This window comes from Procambarus clarkii, unplaced genomic scaffold (assembly GCF_040958095.1).
Source record: "Procambarus clarkii isolate CNS0578487 unplaced genomic scaffold, FALCON_Pclarkii_2.0 HiC_scaffold_142, whole genome shotgun sequence".
NCBI classification, from domain to species: Eukaryota; Metazoa; Arthropoda; class Malacostraca; order Decapoda; family Cambaridae; genus Procambarus; species Procambarus clarkii.
This window is the reverse complement of record NW_027189175.1, coordinates 1063155-1069573: the sequence shown is the minus strand read 5'-3', so window position 1 is coordinate 1069573 and position 6419 is coordinate 1063155.

Below are 6419 nucleotides of genomic sequence, written 5' to 3'. Positions count from 1 at the left end.
CTTGCATTTTGTTTCGTACGAAAATCATCGAATTTAGCAATATTTTGACGTTTATCATCCCCTTTCCTTTATGTGATTTAAACTATATATCATCAAATTAGGCAATATTTTGCCATTTTTCCACGTTTTTGTGAATTTTCAGTCTATGGGTATTAATTCATTATATATACGATAAAAATGAAGCAAACACATAATTGATTAGAAAATAATTTTAAATACTTCATTTTCAATCAACCAATTGTTTCTCGTTAAAATACTGAGTAGGATCTTGAAAAGGGGAGAAGTTCGGTTTTTATTGCATATATCGACGTTTCATCCGGATTAGAGCGGTTTTACGTATACATCTTCCATCGGTAATATAAACGGAATATCAGGAACTTTTTTAGTTAATTATAATGAAAACACAATGATTTTTATCATTTGTATTGGAAACAACATTGTCATATGTCTTTTCTTGGATCTAAATAATACGAAACCTCGCTCTATGATTTGAAGTTAAAATCCTCAAATATGGTTAAATAAAGACTTTTTCACGTTAATCATGTTGTTTGATATTACGTAAATATATTCATTTTTACCAATATTTCGATACTATTTCATGTAGTATCACGATATATGAATTGGCCTTCAAATCTCAGAATTTCGCATAATATTGCATTTTAAGCAAGTTTTCTTGCATTTTGTTTCGTACGAAAAATCATCGAATTTAGCAATATTTTGACGTTTATCATCTTCTTTTCCGTTGTGTGATTTAAACAAAATATCATTGAATTAGGCAATATTTTGCCGTTTTTCCACGTTTTTGTGAATTTTCAGTCTATGGGTATTAATTCATTATATATACGAAAAAAATGATGCACACACATAATTGATTAGATAATAACCTTAAATACTTCATTTTCAATCATCTATTTGTTTCTCGTTAAAATACTGAGAAAGATATTGAAAAGGGAAGAAGTTCTGTTTTTATTGCATATATCTACGTTTCAGCCGGAATAGAGCGGTTTTCGTGTACATCTTCCATCGGTAATATAAATGGAAAATCAGGAAGATTTTTGTTAATTCTAATGAAAACACATTGATTTTTATCATTTGTATTGGAAACAACACTGTCATATGTCTTTTCAAGGATCTAAATAATACGAAACCTCGCTGTATGATATGAAGTTAAAATCCTCAAATATGGTTAAATAGTGACTTTTTCACGTTTGTCATGTAGTTTGAAATTACGTAAATATATTCATTTTACCAATATTTCGATACTATTTCATGTAGTATCACGATATGTGATTTGGCCTTCAAATCTCAGAATTTCGCATAATATTGCATTTTAAGCAAGTTTTCTTGCATTTTGTTTCGTACGAAAAATCATCAAATTTAGGAATATTTTGACGTTTATCATGCCGTTTTTCTTTATGTGATTTAAACATAATATCATTGAATTAGGCAATATTTTGCCGTTTTCCACGTTTTTGTGAATTTTCAGTTTATTGTTATTAATTCATTAAATATACGATAAAAATGATGCAAACACATAATTGATTAGAAATTATCCTTAAATACTTCATTTTCAATCAACCATTTGTTTCTCGTTAAAATGCTGAGTACGTTATTGAAAAGGGGAGAAGTTCGGTTTTTATTGCATATATCGACGTTTCAGCCGGATTAGAGCGGTTTTACGTGTACATCTTCCATCGGTAATATAAACGGAAAATCAAGAACATTTTAGTTAATTCTAATGAAAACACATTGTTTTTCATCATTTGTATTGGAAACAACATTGTCATATGTCTTTTCAAGGATCTAAATAATACGAAACCTTGCTGTATGATATGAAGTTAAAATCCACAAATATGATTAAATAGTGACTTTTTCACGTTTTTCATGTAGTTTGATATTACGTAAATATATTCATTTTTACCAATATTTCGATACTATTTCATGTAGTATCACGATATGTGAATTGGCCTTCAAATCTCAGAATTTCGCATAATATTGCATTTTAAGCAAGTTTTCTTGCATTTTGTTTCGTACGAAAAATCATCGAATTTAGCAATATTTTGACATTTATCATCCTCTTTTCCTTTATGTGATTTAAACAAAATATCATCAAATTAGACAATATTTTGCCATTTTTCCACGTTTTTGTGAATTTTCAGTTTAAGGGTATTAATTCATTATACATACGATAAAAATGATGCAAACACATAATTGATTAGATAATAACCTTAAATACTTCATTTTCAATCAACTATTTGTTTCTCGATAAAATACTGAGTAAGATATTGAAAAGGGGAGAAGTTCGGTTTTTATTGCATATATCGACGTTTCAGCCGGCTTAGAGCGGTTTTGCGTGTACATCTTCCATCGGTAATATAAGCGGAAAATCAAGAACATTTTAGTTAATTCTAAGAAAAATACATTGTTTTTTGTCATTTGTATTGGAAAGAACATTGTCATATGTCTTTTCTCTGATCTAAATAATACGAAACCTCGCTCTATGATTTGAAGTTAAAATCCTCAAATATGGTAAAATAGTGACTTTTTCACGTTAATCATGGAGTTTGATATTACGTTAATCATGTAGTTTGATATTACGTAAATATATTCATTTTTACCAATATTTCGATACTATTTCATGTAGTATCACGATGTGATTTGGCCTTCAAATCTCAGAATGTCGCATAATATTGCATTTTAAGCAAGTTTTCTTGCATTTTGTTCCGTACGAAAAATCATCGAATTTAGCAATATTTTGACGTTTATCATCCCCTTTTCCTTTATGTGATTTAAACATAATATCATAGCATTAGGCAATATTTTGCCGTTTTCCCACGTTTTTGTTAATTTTCAGTTTATTGTTATTAATTCATTAAATATACGATAAAAATGATGCAAACACATAATTGATTTGAAATTAACCTTAAATACTTCATTTTCAATCAACCGTTTGTTTCTCGTTAAAATACTGAGTAGGATATTGAAAAGGGGAGAAGTTCAATTTTTATTGCATATATCGACGTTTCAGCCGGATTAGAGCGGTTTTACGTGTACATCTTCCATCGGTAATATAAACGGAACATCAAGAACATTCGACTCTTTGAAAACTGCAGGGAGGGTTTGGCAAAACGTGACTCAGATATTTTCAAAACTGCAGGGTGAATTTGGGTAAACTGTGACCCATCGCTGCTCTCAGTAATTGGCATATTTTCGGAATAAAATTCGTAATTTCAACCTGCGAAAACGTGCCGAGAGCCAGAATTTGGCTCTCGGCAAAATATTGCTAAATTCGATGATTTTACGTACGAAACAAATTGCAAGAAAACTTGCTTAAAATGCAATATTATGCGAAATTCTGAGATTTGAAGGCCAAATCACATATCGTGATACTACATGAAATTGTATCGAAATATCGATAAAAATGAATATATTTACGTAATATCAAACTACATGAAAAACGTGAAAAAGTCACTATTTATCAATATTTGAGGATTTTAACTTCATATCATAGAGCGAGGTTTCGTATAATTTAGATCCAAGAAAAGACATATGAAAATGTTGTTTCCAATACAAATGATAAAAATCAATGTATTTTCATTAGAATTAACTAAAACGTTCCTGATTTTCCGTTTAAATTACCTATGGAAGATGTACACGAAAACCGCTCTATTCCGACTGAAACGTCGATATATGCAATAAAAATCGAACTTCTCCCCTTTTCAATATCCTACTCAGTATTTTAACGAGAAACAAACGGTTGATTGAAAATGAAGTATTTAAGGGTAATTTCTAATCAATTATGTGTTTGCATCATTTTTATCGTATATTTAATGAATTAATAGCAATAAACTGAAAATTCACATAAACGAGGAAAACGGCAAAATATTGCCTAATTTGATGATATTATGTTTAAATCACATAAAAGAAAAGGGCATGATAAACGTCAAAATATTGCTAAATTCGATGATTTTTCGTACGAAACAAAATGAAAGAAAAATTGCTTAAAATGCAATATTATGCAAAATTCTGAGATTGGAAGGCCAAGTCACATATCGTGATACTACATGAAATAGTATCGAAATATTGGTAAAAATGAATATATTTACGTAATATCAAACTCCATGAAAAACGTGAAAAAAGTCACTATTTTACCATACTTGCGGAATTTAACTTCATATCATAGAGCGAGGTTTTGTTATTTTTAGATCCAAGAAAAGACATATGACAATGTTGTTTCCAATACAAATGATAAAAATCAATGTGTTTTCATTAGAATTAACTAAAATGATTTTGATTTTCCGTTTATATTACCGATGAAAGATGTACACGTAAAACCGCTCTAATCCGGCTGAAACGTCGATATATGCAATAAAAACCAAACTTCTCCCCCTTTCAATATCTTACTCAGTATTTTAACGAGAAACAAATGGTTGATTGAAAATGAAGTATTTAAGGTTAATTTCTAATCAATTATGTGTTTGCATCATTTTTATCGTATATTTATATTCGCAGTTTGAAATTACGAACTTTATACCGAAAATATGCCAATTACTGAGAGCGGCGATGGGTCACAGTTTGCCCAAACCCACCCTGTAGTTTTGAAAATATCCCAAACATCCCAAATTCGACTCTTGAACCATATTTTGGAGCTAAATTCTGGCTCTCTGCACGTATTCGCATTTTGAAATTACAACTTTTAATACCGAAAATATGCCAATTACTGATCGCGCCGATGAGTCATATTTTGCCCAAACCCTCCCTGTAGTTTTCAAAATATCCCAAACATCCCAAATTTGACGCTTTAGCAATATTTTGGAGCAAAATTATCGCTCTCTGCACGTATTCGCAGTTTGAAATTACGACTTTTTATACCGAATATATGGCAATTACTGGGATCAGCGATGGGTTTCCTTTTTCCCAAACCCTCCCTACAATTGTAAAAATATCACAAACTTCCCAAATTCGACGCTTGAACCAAAATTTGGAGCCAAATTCTTGCTCTCTGCACGTATTTGCAGTTTGAAATTACGACTTTTTATACACAAAAAATGCCAATTACTGAAAGCGGCGATGGATCACGTTTTGCCCAAAACCTCCCTGCAGTTTTCAAAATATCCCAAACATCCCAAATTCGAATATTGAGCAATATTTTGGAGCCAAATTCTGGCTCTCTGCACGTATTCGCATTTTGAAATTACGAATTTTTATACCGAATATATGCCAATTACTGGGATCAACGATGGGTCACATTTTGCCCAAACCCTCCATGCAGTTTTAAAAATGTCACAAACATCCCAAATTCGACGCTTGAACCATATTTTATAGCCAAATTCTGGCTCTCTGCACGTATTCGCAGTTTGATATTACGACTTTTTATACAGAAAAAATGAAAATCACTGAACGCGGCGATGGACCACATTTTGCCCAAACCCTCCCTGCAGTTTTAAAAATATCACAAACATCCCAAATTCGACGCTTGAACCATATTTTGGAGCAAAATTCTGGTTCTCTGCACGTATTCGCAGTTTGATATTACTACTTTTATACCGAAAATATGCCAATTACTGAACGCGCCGATGTGTCACATTTGGCCCAAGTCCTCCCTGCAGTTTTAAAAATATCACAAACATCCCAAATTCAACTCTTGAACCATATTTTGGAGCCAAATTCTGGCTCTCTGCACAAATTCGCATTTTGCAATTACGACTTTTTATTCAGAAAAAATGCTAATAACTGAAAGCGGCGATTGTTCACATTTTGCCCAAAATCTTCCTGATGTTTTCAAAATATCCCAAACATCCCAAATTCGACGTTTCAGCCATATTGTGGCGCCAAATTCTGGCTCTTTGCACGTATTCGCAGTTTGAAATTACGACTTTTTATACAGAAAATATGCCAATTACTGAACGCGCCGATGAGTCACATTTTGCCAGTCCCTCCCTGCAGTTTTCAAAGAGTCGAATGTTCTTGATGTTCCGTTTATATTACCGATGGAAGATGTACACGTAAAACCGCTCTAATCCGGCTGAAACGTCGATATATGCAATAAAAACCGAACTTCTTCCCTTTTCAATATCTTACTCAGTATTTTAACGAGAAACAAATGGTTGATTGAAAATGAAGTATTTAAGGTTAATTTCTAATCAATTATGTGTTTGCATCATTTTTATCGTATATTTAATGAAGTAATAACAATATACTGAAAATTAACAAAAACGTGGGAAAACGGCAAAATATTGCCTAATGCGATGATATTATTTTTAAATCACATAAAGGAAAAGGGGATGATAAACGTCAAAATATTGCTAAATTCGATGATTTTTCGTACGAAACAAAATGCAAGAAAAGTTGCTTAAAATGCAATATTATGCGAAATTCTGAGATTCGAAGGCCAAATTACACATAGTGATATTACATGA